Genomic DNA, 15,854 nt, shown 5'->3' on the forward strand with positions numbered 1-15,854 from the left:
GGGCTAACGTTAACTCATACAGTGCCATTTTTACACTGAGCTTTTTATTCTCTTTTATAGTCACAGTAACTGAATTCTAGTCAGATTCTTTACTAGACTTTCTGAAAGATTACAAGAAAGCAAACAACTAGAGTTACATATTGTTCCAGTATGCTACCAGAACATCATGGAGAAGGATGATATCTTTTTAAAAATTGCACACCCTCACTACCAAAGCAAGGACATCTATCTGTAGTATAACCTTAACCATAAATTTTCTCCTTCTTCCATATTAAGTGCTCAGACTTAGTGTTGATGATTGTGGGCATTTGGTGTGCCTGGGGGAAGAGAAATGCCAACCCTCCCATATGTACATGCGCAGGAGTTTCTGCAGCCATTGCCAGTTTAGTCCTCAGTGTGTACCACTTCTTGTTCCCTCGCTGTTTTCAGAATCCAGTGCTGAATTCTGCCTTGCCTTCAGCTCCAACAGGCAAAGGCATACTTGCAGGCCATGATATAGAGTTTGATCAGTGTTTAACTTAGCCAGTGATTTAATCAACAGGACAGCATGAATGTGCTGATGACGCATAAGAAACATCACAATTCTGTATGTTATGCACAATGAACATTTCCTTCGGCATTTTTCTTATACACAACAATAATAAAGACCCACTTCAGTGTCATTTGCTCCCATAGCATTGTCCCCACTGTTCCTCTAACTCAGTCTTTTTTTGTCACATAAGGGTTCTCTATCTCTTTCAGATGACTGTTCTAAAAAAACCCACACCGCTAGAACCTATATTATATTTTAAATAACAAATATTATTAATTATTTTCTTTTGATTTATCCATGTAAAGTAGACTTTCTGTGTATAAATCTACTCCTGAGAGGAAAATTTGAGACTAGTTTCTCACTAATTGCTTAATCCATCCCAGCTTTATTTTCTATCCATTTTTTCTTATGGTTAACATCCACAGATTCTGAGGTCACAAAAATGAGGACATAGACTAATATTAAGGGACTACACTGAAGAGCAACAACCCACACACATAAAACCAGTAAGGCCTCTGTTCTAGAAGTAACACACTCTAAGACAGCATTAGCTCCCTGTGATAATTCCAGGGTGCCATGCCCACCAGAGAAACAACTGGGGGAATGTCACAGATCCTTTCCTCTTGCCTCAGCTTCTCCCCTAGATGCTGCATTGTCCTACCTCTCCCTCTTATGGCAGCTGTCTTCTACTCAGATGAATAGCAGCTTAGGTGGTTAAAACTGTGATCATTAGGAAGCTCCAATTTCCTGTTCTGTTGCACAGAGAGTTGTTTATCTCTGCACTTCATTTAGTCTGAACAATTTTGATTACTCACTTTCATCCTGTTTCCCCACAGTTATTTTCTAGTCACTTTCCCCTTCCTGCTCTTATCATCCCTATGCACAATACTGCAATGCTTGACCTTCAAAAATGATATGAGAAATATTTAAATGAAAATAAAAGCTTCTATTAGCATTATTATTTCAGTTTTGATGGTATCTTTAGGATACTTGTGTCCTCAATGCACCTGACATGACAGACATAAGAGGATGAACTCCAGCTTAAAAGAGAGATCCTTCTTAGCTGAAGAGCTAGTTAAAAATTCTGATTCGGCCTATGCTGCTGCATGTATTTAAAAAATAAAGAGACGGTGAGAGAGAAAGAAACAGGAAAGAATATAAATGTATGTCAATAAAAGGCAGTGGGAGTGTAAGTTTTGTACCAAGACTCCAGATCTCTGCATTATTTTTTCTTGTAATAAGCAGATGATCTTTTAACACAGCACTGAAAGAGTTGAAAAGAATGCCTTTTGACAAACATGACTATCAATCAAAACAAACCATCTATAGGGCTATATTTAAACACCCCTTCTCAAGACTGCCAAATATTTCTTCACAAGACCTAAGCAACCTGTGAATTGACACCGATGTTATCTGAAATTTAAAGGTGTTTATTCTCTTAGTGCCTAAAAAGGATCATCTTTCTGCAGCTGTTTGGCTAGACTATAGGATGACTTCTCTCGGTCAGCACATGCATAACCAGACAATCATTCAGCAGCTTGTAAAATATGATTGCATATGAGATATCGATGGCCTAAAGGAAGTTCTGAATATCAGAGGTTAATAATTAGAATACTTATGCATTTGATCCAATAGTGTTTCCATCAATGTCACAGAGATGACTGGTTATGAATTTCAGAGTCATCCCTGCTCGTACAGACTGATTTAAGTACTTTCAACTTGGACAAATGAAGGCTGAAGAATTAAAGTAAAACCCTTTTACACAGAGAGCTCCTCGTCCTTTGAGGGGTTCCGAAATTTATACTTGCCTCTCTTGGTGCTCAGGAGCACCACAGTTGGTAACTCATGACCTATTTATGCTCTTACCATCCATACACTTTCAGTCATTCTGTCCTCTTATCTGTAAATTCAGAGGCATACCATGTAGGATGTGTGGATCTGCTGATAAGACATTTTTGCAGGAAAGAGAATCTGGGCAGATCAACAGTTCTGTAGCCAGAGCTGCTGGCAGCACCTCTAACATTTCATTTATTCCAGATTTATAAAGATCCACTGTGCTGATCTGAGGATAGAGCTGAGTGTTTGAGTTCTGTGATAATCGACTATCTAGTTGAAATCTGTATATGGTACTAAATATAAAGTTAAATAGACACTGATAAGATTATCCACTGTGGGACATAAAACAACCATCTTGTTGGCATTGAGATTCCCATAGTTCCTGAGCTTTGGGCTTGGGTTTCCTTCAGCTCTGCTCTTGGTTTTGTTTTGTTGGGAGGAGGGAGGGTTGGCTATTTTTTTGTCTTTATTTAATTTTCAATCACTGCGTTTACTGGAATAATTAAAAACTAAGGTTCTGGTGTATCACACAAACTTTTAAAATTGCATTGAACAGAGTACTACTTGTGAAAACTGTTGTCTATTAACTATGGGAGAAAAGCACTAGGGCAGAAAACCAAACAAACTAGAAAAACTCATATACAATTTCTATTTCAAAGTTCTTCAGTACCACTGATTGCCCTACTACCTAGTTAAATAATAAAAAAAGCAAAATACTAACTAAACTTCAGAAGGAAATAGATTTTGCTAAATGACCTTTTTGACATTCTAATTATCTTGAAAACTTTTTTTTTTTTACATTTTGTTTTTGTGTGTCTCTGTATGCATCAATGTGCATTTTTATCATTATAAATACATAACACCACATGAATAAATAAGAGATTTTAGAAAAGAGATTTTTATAGGACACAACACAGATAAAGCAATTAGAGTATCCTTACTGTCAGATGCTCTGCTACAGATGCTTAGGCATCTGTGGGCAACTAAAAGGGATTTGGCTCTGTCTGTGGCATTCAAAGTGTACACTGTTTAAAGAATGAGAGGTGTCCATCATGTTTCTTTCCTAATTCAATTCTAAACATTTTCAAAGCTATAGAGGTAGACACTCCTCTCCCTCAGTAAAGACTGTTATTCCATTGCACGACTTCTAAAGAGTAAGTTTTAAAACTAATTTTGTCATACAGTAAAAGTAATTTCTCAAATAAAAAAAGAAAAAGAGACTTCTACTGGCAAAATGCATTTTCAATTTACTGTTGAACTGTTGCAAGAAACAGCTCTTCACTGAACAGCATGGCACAGGGCCAGAACGAGCTATTTCAAAAATCACTGTTGGGCATATACCAATTTGATTCACAGGATTTAGCAATGCAGTTGGGAATGACTCTGTGTGTCTGTGTGATCATGTTCTGTTAAATTTTAGCAGTCCCTAACTGTATACTCATCTGCAGTGTGAGGAAATTTGTTGTTAGACTATTAAATTTCTTTTAAAAGAGGAGAAATTTATAAGGCTGAATAATGGTAGTATTTGTTTGTTTAGTTTATTTTGTGTTGGAGATTAATTTCCTATGGGCAGTTCAAAGGATAAAATGACAAAATATTGAAAACATTTAAATCAAGAATGAAAATGTTATGAGTGTACTAGAGAGATAAGTGTGAGCTGTTGGTGTAGCCTTATATGTCTTTTCTACCTCTAATTTCTCTTCTTCAATGAATAACGTGGGGGCTTACAGTACACATGATGCAAAATGCATGCAGTGCAATAATGTATTAAATTGATCCACCTGATCCAGGATAACACCAATTGAGGTATCAAAGTGTTGTTTTGGGGTTTTTTTTTTTACATATTTTCAACAAATTATGAAACTTAATAGCAAGTTTTCAACTGATACAGCTCAAGAAATAATGTTTAGTCTTGGAGCATTTGCGACTAACTCCAAAGATAAGTGGTTAAAGATAAGTTAAACCTAGATGAGCCAATGAGGTGGCCTGTGAAACCAGATGAACAAGACTGTTAAATAGAGTACATTTAGTTGGATGCAAATCTCTCAATGACACAAGAAGCACCACCTAGGAAAAACTTCCTAGATCACAAATTAAATTATAATGTACTACTAACAAATATCCCTCCTTTAGAGACACCTCATATGGTTTCAATTAGCATTTCAGGCATGCAACATGCTAAAACCCCTCACTTACCAAAAGTCATTAAGTGATATGCTCACCTGATGCCTGTCTACAGATAGTTTTTACAGAAGCATACCTATGCAGGCTGTGTTTGTGACAAACACATACACTGCTACAATCATAACAGAGATGTAATTCTAGTAATTTAAATTACTTGTACCTACATAGCTTGTTTTCTCATATACACATGAAGAAACTACTAATGAAAGCGTATATACACTAGTATAACCAGAGACACACTGATGGGGTTGTATCATCTTCAATTACAGCTCAGTGACATCACTTTTGGGTATTCAAATTATTACTCACATGAGTAATCTCTAATCATGCGAAGAGTGCCTGTGAAATTAACTTGCCAGTGAAAGAAAGAATAGAGTCTGGAATCAAACACATTAACTTAAAATGCAGTATTACAGCTGTGAAGTTCTATTTCACAAGCACAGGTAAGTTTTCTACAGACTCTTTCCATTGACCTTGGGAGCAATACCTCTTAGGAGCAGTACCTCTTGGGAGCACCTCAGCTTTTTTATCCAGTATAGAAACTTCCAACACTCTGGAGGAAAAATGTTAAGTTTTTTGTTCTGTTTAATTTGATTTGCAGTTCACCAACAAAATTAATTTAAAATTAACATTAATTATATACACTTTGAAGGGGCTGAGGGAGAGCTTTGTGACTACAGACAAAGTCACAGTCACCTATATATGTAACACATACATGAGCTATATATATGCATTTATATATGTATAAAATCTGTACTTTTTTTTTAGAAATGCATATTAATTTTTTGTTCTATCACTATGATATTGATATAAAATAATTATTTTTTGTTGTATTAGTTTCTAATGACATTGTGAATGTCACCTTCTTATGCATGAAATCTTAAGAGAAATAAATGTTTCTTACTCTGAACCTACAAGTCTGCAGTTGATGATCCTATGTCCGCAGCTTGACCATGGTTTGATCCTCTGCAACCTGTGTGAAGATTGAAGACTGTGCATGAGCGTCACCAAAGTCTCCCAGCAGTGCTAGGACACGCTGCTGATGCACTGTGTCCCTTCCCACTAAGGTAATCCCTTTTAACATGATGTCTCTTGGCTAACTCTTATGGAACAGCTTGGTGAGGTATGAGCTACTAGTGTGGCTATGTGGGGCAGGATTGGAAGTACTGTCAGGAAAAGCTCTACTCTTTAATTTAATTTCCCCTGTTGGTTTTGATGGAGGAATGACAAAAGCTGCCAGTGGGAACTGGAAGTGATGCTGCTGCACGCTGATTTCAGTTCTCAGGAGGTGCTGATGAGGCTTTTCATTCAGAGCTCTGACCTTTCCTGCTCTTAACAGGTCATGTAGTACTTCCATACAGTTTACAGTATTTACTACAAGAGAAGTGTCTAGGCTGCCCAGACCTTCCTGAACACAGAAGTACTTGACAGTGAATGGCTAATAAATCAGACATGGAATCCCAAAATCTTCTGCTTGTAATTCTCCCTCAAGATCTCCAACATTAAAAAAATCTTGACAGTTTTGTCTGAAGAGAGACTGTGGAAGAGTTTCAGATTAATTTACTCATCTGGTAAGTTTTCAGGAAGGAATTAGTTTGATGTATATAGGAAATTTTAAGATAATTAGATTACCAATGACAACTTGTACAAAGTAAAGGACTTTGACTTCTGTCCCTTCATCCAAACATTTTCACTGTGATATATTCACAAATAAATTAAGATAAAAGGAAGCAAATACTGTATTCTGTGGCTCAAGACATGTCTCTGCCTGGGCTGGGATTTGAAAAACCACATTGCAGACCATTACAGTAACTTACAGATTATTGCCTCAACTACCTTTCAAAATTATTCTTTTTCTTCCTAATGTTTTGCAGTCTTTAATCTACAACTGTTGCAGAAAAATAAAATGATAATTTATACTGTGAATAGTTAGCTGATGTTTAAGAATTAGGAAAGTGGCCTGTTCACTTGAAGGCCAGAATATTATCTGTGACCTTGAATATTCTGCTTAGTAAGAAGTAGATCCTACAAAATACTGACCAGGACCTATAGGAAGCAAGTCACCTCTCACCTGGGGCCAAAGTAAAACCATCACTTTGCAGGACCAAATCTCATCCTGTACATCAAAAACCTATTGAGTTTTGTCTGCAAGGATTTGAGAATCAGTTTCTGTGACAGTACCTTTGAATGAACAACAATTTTCTGCACTGTATGTCTTTATAAATACATCCTTGCAATAAACTAGGTTAGAAAACAGTTTATTTTTAAATAAAAAATATTAAATAAAGCAGTTATAGCTTGAAGTAAAATATACAGGAGATTGTTTATAGGTAGAGTTGAGAGATAACATAAGATTTCTTTTTTGAAGAGATACTTTATGGATCTCATTCTGCATCATTAAGTTTTCCGGAATGTTGAACAGAGCACGATGGATTGGTTTTAAGTTGTTGCTAGTATTTAATTTTGATTCAGTTCAAGGGACCATGTCAGAAGAAAGGAAAAAAAAAAAAAAGGCACAAAAACCATAAATCTGTGAACTGGGTAAATCACCAATTAAAACAAAAAAGTATAAGAAGGTCCCAATGCCTTTCACTAAAATGTAATTTGTTACACAGAGAAGAGTTTTTGTTTCAAGAAATTATTTCCTATCATCTATGGACTAGTATTTGTGTTTGTTTAAAATAAATTAATAAAACATGCCTGTCAAGAAACATATTTTAATGATGATCTTTGTGTGGTTGTTTTTCTTTAAAAGAAGTCAATTACTTGAAAGGTGTAGGTTACACATAACTGTAGAGGAACTAAAGCTCATATCTTCAGTATATGTTAGATTAGAACTTTACAAAAATAACAATTATATATTATCCTTTTCTACTTTTTTTTTTTTAAGTAAGAGAAAAAATAAAAATATTTGTTTTACAAAAAGAAAAGAAAAAGACATTTTTATACCTCTAGGGCAAGTTCCAACTCTTTTGGTTTCCTGAGGAAATAAATAAATAGCATTGTCAGAAAGACTCCAAAAAAGACTACCCAAGAGGAAGGGAAGGAAACACCTAAAAACATCATATTACCAAGCACTGAGGTAATCAACTACAATTTGGGAAATGTCAAACAGTGGTATTCATCTACCCAAAGATTTTGCTGATCAAGTCCTTAACTGCCATTTACAATCACTAACAAAAACATGGAGTATAGCTGTGGATATAAACAAGAGACAAATTAGTATTGGGAAGGTGGGTTTAATAATACCCTAAAAGAGTCCATCTGTTTATAAAGACCCTTTTTTCCTTGATCTCTGACATGCATTCCTAATGTAGACACAGCTGGATTTTTTTTTATTTTTTTTTTTTACATTTTTCAAACACCCTGCTACTATAAACTCTACTTACAGTATATCTGGTCTGAGTGTTTGTCTCAAGTTTCAGTTTTTATGTAAGCACTGAGGGGCAATAAAATGTCACACAAGTTCAGCCTGCTTTAGAGTCAGTATTAAAACATGAGACAGACATAAATGCAATCTCTTTACTATTGATGCTCAATACCACTGGATATACCACTTCTTATTTTTCTGATTCTTGTAAATATTCATCATATAATCACTGGAATAGCTAGAACAGGTACAAAGCTCTTTCAAAGTTCTGGATTTATGTTTGGACTGGAGTTTGTTTTTCTTATTTTTCTGTTTAAAAACGAGGAAATCACATTATCCATAATGGTTATGAGATTGATAATCTGACAAACTAGGTTATTTGCAGGTATAAAAGACCAGAACAGTTTATCGTCTGTGTTTCCAGTCCACTCTGGAGAAGAAAAAGTGAAAAAAACATTGACTATACACTTCTCACAGATAGAGGTCACTAATGGACTAGATTTGAATCTGTCTGCTAAAAGCCTGAAAGTTACATGAAAGTATCCTACACAAAAGTGAACACGCTTTGAGATTAAAGAGGTAGCAGAAATGATTAAGAAATAAAGCCCTCACCTTCCTGGAAACAATATTATCTTAAGTGTGCCTTCTTTCTAGTCCTTTAAATGGAAAGTGCAGTACAGGAAAAGCCTGATAGTGGTACTTGTTTTCTTCGCTTGGTAAAACTGTGTCTTCTCTCCTTCTTTGCTGTGGGGAGGGTAGGGAAGTCAGCCCTAATGACATCCTACATTTTAGATACTGCTATTTTAAGCAGTTAAATGCAAGCACATTCTTGATTCTTGAAGGAAAGCATACCCTATATGTAATGCAGATTCCAACTGGGAGGGTGTAGGGTTGCGTAAAGGAGATATGTCTACATCCTAAATCAAACTATCCAGCAGGTCAGGATATAAATGTGACTTGTAATAGTGGCTCAAATTAGATCCAGACTTCTCAAAACCAAACACAGACAACATCAATTTAAACAAAATATAGAGTGTATGTGTATGTGAGGAGCAACTCTTAAGAACGCTGAGTGCATTCCAGCATGACTTCTTGCTAAAACCTTGGACTCTGAAAGACACTGATGACTGTTCTGGTCACAGGTAGTTTTACAGACACTGAATTTACACAGTGCTCTGACTTATTTCACCTACAGTACTCCAGGCCTGGACTCAACAGATTTGTTACTGTATCAGGATAGAGAATGACCATTTAAACAACAGGCCTTTTGAAATCTCTCACATAATTTTCAGAAACAAGATTTACATTCAACATCTCTTTTATCATGTAGAAATGGTGCCTTTAAAATTGCACCTGTTATATCTTTTAAATTATGCAAAGTTTATATCTCAATGATTGCATATATTGACTCTTTAAAGGAAGAAAGAAAAGAAAGGTGGATAGAGATGTTTTAGATGTTTTGAAAAAATGCCAGGAAGGAAATTTTCTCCTCTCAAAAATACATATATCTGAAAACAATTCACTAGTTTCCTCTAAAACTGCAAATATATAAAATTGCTCTTGGTGAAAGACCATGTCAATGAATGAAGCAAGGAATTAAGTCCACGGAAATTTGTGGGGGGTTTTGTATGGTTAGTTCAGTTTTTTAAACTGAAGTTATAAACCAGTGGTCAATCTCAACAGTGATCAATCTCAGCCTCTACACTGGTTTAATTTCTCTGCAAGCACTGTAAAGTCAGATGTAGTAAATAAACCTCTTTTTAACATACATCGGGTCTTTAAGAGAGAGAGAGAGGAGCAAGGGGGAGAGAGGGGGAGAGAGAGGGAGAGGTCTGACTTGGTTTAGTATCTTTTCCTGCTCCTCATGCAAGTAACCTCTCCCCTTCTATTTAGCTGAGCTCTGCATGGCAAAAAGTAGCATATGAAGAAATCTAATCAGTACCTTCCATACACAGTACAGGAATTTACACGGATTTGTGCCTTGGATTTATTAGCTTATTGTAAGCCTTAAAACAGATTTCCTCCATTAAAATTAATTAAAAGCTCCTGTTGACTGATTCCCACTCCGAAAAGAAGGTGGAGAGTATTATTCTCCTACTTTGCTGATTGTTTATTTATTTTTCATTGGGCATTATATCATGTTCAAGAGAGGTCTTTTCAGCTGCTTGACTTCTTTTTGAGACCTGCTATTTTTTGTTCATACACCATACCCACCCACTCACTCACACCCCTCCCCCCCGCCAAGCCCCCGCAGTATTTGTTCTTATTTTGTCAGATCCCCATCTAACTCATCGGGTCTCTGAGCGGCTCCTTTGTATTCCGAAGTCCTGATCCGATTCTCTTAACCTCGCCCCCACCCACTCACCGCCAGCCCCGCTCCGGAGGCTGCTGTTGGGGATCTGATGGATCCTCCTGCCGGGCGCAGCTCCCGGCTCTCCACGTAGGTTCCTTAATACTTGGCAGCGCCGCGCTAAGCCGGCTGCCTCTTCCAAGCAAGGCTCACCTCTAAAGATCCCGTTTCTCCGAACCACCTCTCAAATAGTACTGCTGGTGGTGCTCACACAAGCGCCCTGCCGGTCCCCCTGCCGCAGGGGTAGTGCTCGGCTCTGCCCTCCCCACGGGGTGGGGGCCAGGCTCGGCACCCTCCCGCTCGCCACTGAAATGCGACTGACAACGCGGGCACCCGGGATCCGGCTGCAGCCGCCAGCTCCGCGCCCCGCTCCTGAGCCACACGCTGGCGTAAAATATCCCGGGGACCCTCCTAGCACTTGCCGCCGGCCATTCATAAATCCATGCGTGTGCGTGCCCGGCGCCGCGGACATGGGGCTCTAACGAGGCGGAGGCGATATTTCTGACACAGACTGATCCCGGCTCCTCAACTTTGCCATCTCGGAGAAGGCAAAGGGCACCGTGGCTTTAAATCGCCCGGGGCTAGAATTACCAGGAAGGAAAAGTGAGAGAAATGAAATCCCAACTGTACCTGGCGGCGTCTGGGAATCCCTCGCTGGCACCGATCGTAATCCCCCTCTGCGCCTCTGGCCCCCCGCGCCAAAACTTTGCTGCCGCCGCCGCTCCTCGGTGGTGGCCTTCGCCGCCCTCCGCCCGGTGCCGCTCCCGGCCGGCCCCGCGGGCCCGTTCCCCGCCAGCAGCCGCCGCTCCGAGCGACCCCCGCGCCTCCCGCGCCTTCCTCCGCCCTTACGAGGCGGCAGCATCGTCCTCCCCCCTGCTCCGCCACCTCCTCCTCCGGCGCGCAGCCCACGGCTCTGGCATCCCCAACGCACTTTCTCTCCTCGACTCGCTCTCTCTTCCCCCTGCCGTTCCTCCTTCTCCGGTAAAAAAAAATAAACCAGAAGGGACCGCGGCTACGCTTGGTCTTGGGGTTTCTTTCTTTCTTTTTTTTTTTTTTTCTGTCCTCTGGAAATGATGAAAGGATCACATGAGGAGCAGGCACGGCGACCCAGGACCCTCGGAAGTCGGAGAAGGCATCGGGCACATATATGTGAGTATGTGTGTGAGCGTATGTGTCTGGCTCTCTCCAAGTCCTGAGCCTGCCTCCAGCTGGGATTGCAGGCTGATCTTAGCAGTAATGATGCCTCAGATCTCACTATTCCCTGCTAATGTAAGTCGTGCCTTTTTTTTCTCCCCGCCTGACACCCCAGGGAGATGTTTACAGTAATGAATTCAGTTGATAGCCATCTCTCTCTCTCTCCTGGAGTCCCTCCCACATTTCTAGTTTAAAGAATGCTTGGAAGGCAGGACTGCAACCTACAGCTTTCCAAGAGGCAAAGTCAGGCGAGATTTTCTCTTTTTCTTCCTTATTCCCCCCCCTTCCCCCCCTTGTCCCCCGCCCGCTTTTAACCCTTGCTTGCTGAGGACAGTTTAGCGAGCTCCATCCCTTTGGACTCGCCCTCCCCCTGTGCTTTCAGCGAGAACTAAGCGGGCGGCTCTGCCCGAGGGTGTGTGTGGGCTGCGCAGACCCCCGACCCGCCTCACCGCTGGGCCGGCGCTGCGGGAGAGGGAGGTGCGGGTATCGCCGCCCTTCGCGGTGGGACTGCCCCGCCACCGCCGCTCCGGGGACTCTCAGGGTGTATCGGAAGGGCAACCGGGAAGTGAGCTGAAAAACTCCCCGAGCTGCGGTCCTGAGAGATGCCCTCGCTAGCAGTAATTACAGCCGTGCTCTCCACCAACATGGCGATATTTCATGTGCAGCCGCCGCCAAGCCCGCCTCCCCCACCCCCTTCTTTCCCTCTCCTTCCTCCCTCGCTTGCGAACTTTTAGGTAGGCAGTAGCAGTGCGCAACAAATATAACACAAAATAAAAGAATCTCCAACCCTCAGGGAAGAGACGGACCTCATTTAATATTCTGTCTGATTTCCATCATCAGTCAGAAAGACTTTAAAACCGCTGGAGAAACCGCCTTTTGCCCTAAAGCGGTAACAACTCCCCCCCCTTCCCCGCCCCCGCCCATGTTTCCAAGTCACATTCTGTGTGTGTCCTTACGACTGTGTGTTAGTGCATCCCGGGCTGTCTACGCGTGTGTCGGGATAACCCTTCCCCCGCCGCCCGGCTCTCTGGTAGGCTACTGCCCTGTCCTGACAAGTCCACTTAAAGGCAAGACTATTTAATACCGAGGAGCACTTGAACGATAGGATACAACCAGCAAGGTAGGACGTGGGATGTGCGAAGAGAATTTGCCTCAAACTCCTCCATTAGTAAAAAACATTCACAATACGGCTTTTGCTGCGAGTTACTTTAAGAGACGGGTTGGAGAGGGATGGAGGAGAGGGAGCTGATCAATGCCATGTGTCGAGGAAACAGAAATGGCAACCGAAATGCGTCGGGGTTTGCTTCCCCCTCACCCCTGGCTGCTCAGTATTTGCTCAGCCGTACCTCAAAAGCTGAATCACTAGCTCCATGCCTCCTTCACCCTTCGCTTGGGGGGGCTAAACTACTCACGACTTCAAAGGCTCAATAAAGCCGTAGCGAGGAGTCAGCCGCGGAACCCCGACGAGGGTCAGGCCGGCGCAGCTCCTGCCCCACCGCACCCGCCCTAGCCTCTTCCTCCTGCCCTCCAAGGGGGCTTCGGAGTGCCCCGCCTATGGATAGCCCGCAGCCAAGCTGAGCCGCTGCCTGCCCGCTCGCAAAGGGAGTTGCGTCCTCACCTACGCGGATTGTTGGGGGAGGTAGAGGTGGCGGGAAGGGGGCGGGGGGCTGGCGGACGCGGAAGGGGGAGCGCAGGTAGCCCGACATTCCTTCGGAGACTCAGTGAGACGAAAGGAGTTGAGGACGAAACCCCCCTTCCATCCTGGGGACCGGGGTCTTCTCTACGCCCCCGGGACGGAGGTGAGGCAGCCGGGAGCCCTCCGCGGGTCTTAACCGACCGGGAAGAAGCGAGTCTGGCACGGGTCAGACCCGCGGAGAGCCCGTGCATCCCTGGCTTGGAGCCATCTGGCAACCTGGCTTGGAGCAGGGGCTGTCCTGTAGTCGAGTCTGCCCGTACCTCCCAGCAGGTCCCGAGAGATGAAAGGATCAGGAACCCCGTAGAGTCCAAAGGCAAATGAATACCCTTTTTCAAAGACTGTTCTAGGTCTTTTTTGACTTTTTAAGATCTGCTTTTTTCTTTCCTTAAGTCTCTGCATACTTTTCAGAGCACTTATTTGAGCATGATTTATATCTCCTTCCTGAAGCTGATGGACAACCAGTGCATTTTTCTAGTGGAAAAACCCGTCTTTCTTATCCTTAGTCCACCCTTCCCACCGTGCTCCCGATATTTAGCAATCTGTCGCCAACATACAAGGCAGAGCAGACCATTGTCGATTTCAGGTGTTTCTGCCCTCTGTACCCCCAGTCACGGAGGAAAGTGAGAATGTTAAAAAGTTCTGCAAGGCTGTAGGAAGTTTCCTTGCCCCACAGTCTCAGAGGGATTAAACAGAATTATTGCTGTTCCTCTCCCTGCCCCTGAATCCTCAACCAGTCCACACCTCAAGTCAGTGAATGATACTCAGGTCCCTTTTTCGTCAAATCAAGATCATTGATTTGTCAATCCGGAAAATTACTTAGTCGGTCATTACCTGCTCCTGTGGAGATGGGTCCTCCTTGGTAGGTCACCCAAAGCCCACCGGGTCAGGCAGGTTGAAAGGGGAGAAAGTGGCAGAACAGCTGGGCTCCGGCATGGTACTGGTTCTAAGGATCACCACCGAGGTCTCTGTTTTCCATATCTGTCACTGATCACCATCACCGAAGGTTTCTCTCGAAGAAAGGAGGAAGGAAATTTTCTTCCCAAGCTGCTCTCCAGCCGGTCACTTGACCCTGACACCCACCGATGACACTGAAGAACACCCCGCTGAAGAGGCTAAACACCTCGTAATTTCCTCTTTTCTTCCCCCGACGGCCCCGGCGCACCGCCGCAGAGCGATCTTATCGCCTGCGATCATTATTCACCGGTGACAACCAGAGGTGCAGCGCTCGTAAGTGAGTGAGGGTGACAGATTTCAAACGCGGAGCTGCAGCGTACTCAGCCTCAAACATATTCTTCCTCAAACTTCGCCTAGCAAGCAATCAGCGGCTTAACCCTTTGCAGCCCTTTCTCTCTTCCGAGCACGGAGCCCTCAGCACGGGGGGGAGTGCTGGTTTGAGGCAAGAACAGGACAACACGGCTGCTTGACTTGGGACTCTTTATTACGTGCCATTTTCTATTCTTGGTTATTTTCACTTAAAACAAATCAGAACAGCCAGCTCTGGGGAGCAGATGGAGAGCTGGATACTTCTCTGTGATTAGGGGCTGGAAAAATCCGCTCTACAAAGCAGATCGCTGGGGATTCACCTGCGGTCCCTCTTTGTCACGGAGTCTGGTATGCAAATTGTCATATGCGTGGCATGAATCCCTCTCATAAATGCATATACAGAGCTTCTGCACTTTCCTCAGCGTGTTGTGACAAAGAGTACAGTTCTGAAAGTGCTATTTCACTCAGACCTCCAGATTTAGCTCGTTTACAGGTTATTAACTACAACGGAGACAGGAGCGAGTGAGAACAGTATTTCCATGAGAGAAAAAAAAAACAAAAACCCACAACTTTTTTCACACATGCACTTTGTAGTCAAAGGAAATATTTACCACCACCAAACTCCAGCATGTCAGAACATGTTTCCTCCAAAGCGCAAGAAAGCCTTAAAACTGAGAGAAAAGCGTGTGCCATTCAAAGATGAAGTGCATGAAAGCTTTTCAAATTCGGTGCCACTAGCTCAGAGCCTAATGTCAAGGCAATGCAGTAGAACTTGTAACACGAAGATGTAGAGAGGGAAACAAGATTAGTAAACTCCACAGGTTTTCTAATATTAATTTAGATATATTTTCAGTGCTTTATGATATGCCTGTCACCTTCTCTGCCCCCCTCCCACCACCAAAAATAACCAAAAAAGTGGGGACATGACCTCTAACTGCAGCTGAACGCCACTGAGAGCCCATCCGTGGGCTGGCCTGCCGCGAGTTCCTTCCAGAGCCCCAGTGGTCACACAATTGGAAGGACACAGAGGCAGGTAGGTGCGTATGAAGGGGAATTTGCGTGCTCTCTTCATTAAATGTGTAAGATAAGGGTGGACAAGGGAGGAGAAGAACCCTACAGTAAGCAAAAAGGACAGAAAAAAAAAGTCATTCTCCTACCCACATTCTTAAGCTCCGATTTTAAGCACAGCAGGCAAATAAATTTCCTTTGAAGAATAACTCTCAGCCCCGCTCGAAAACAAAACCCAAAAAACCAAAACCCAGACCATTTAGACGTCGCATATATCGTTCTCCTGACTGTACGAGCCTGTGACGCGAGTGGGGAGCTTGACTAGCCCTGGCCGAGTGTGGTTCCGCGGGCAGGAGAAGTGCTGCCGCAGGTGCGCAGCGAGAGCTCCGCGGGTGCGGAGCGGGGCCGCCTGCACGTCCCA

General features: G+C 42.6%; 1 protein-coding gene across 8 annotated transcripts in view; it reads right to left on the reverse strand.

Moving 5' to 3' along the window:
- Window positions 1–15,624, reverse strand: part of FLRT2 (fibronectin leucine rich transmembrane protein 2) — a 65,607-nt gene extending 49,983 nt beyond the window's left edge. Inside the window, exons 1-2 of one of the 8 annotated variants that reach the window (XM_050337049.1) lie at window positions 13,994–15,624; window positions 5,464–5,525 (exon numbers count right to left, since the gene is read on the reverse strand). The gene's annotated coding sequence lies outside the window, so the exon portion shown is untranslated. Of the gene's footprint in view, window positions 1–5,456; window positions 5,526–10,425; window positions 10,549–10,902; window positions 11,020–13,422 lie in introns of those variants that run through there. The other 7 variants (XM_050337046.1, XM_050337047.1, XM_050337048.1 and 4 more) reach the window with 7 other exon arrangements.
- Between the last annotated feature and the right edge of the window lie 230 nt (window positions 15,625–15,854).

The sequence above is a fragment of the Myiozetetes cayanensis genome, unplaced genomic scaffold (assembly GCF_022539395.1).
Source record: "Myiozetetes cayanensis isolate MyiCay16 unplaced genomic scaffold, myiCay2020 scf6-25, whole genome shotgun sequence".
In the NCBI taxonomy this organism is placed as follows: Eukaryota; Metazoa; Chordata; class Aves; order Passeriformes; family Tyrannidae; genus Myiozetetes; species Myiozetetes cayanensis.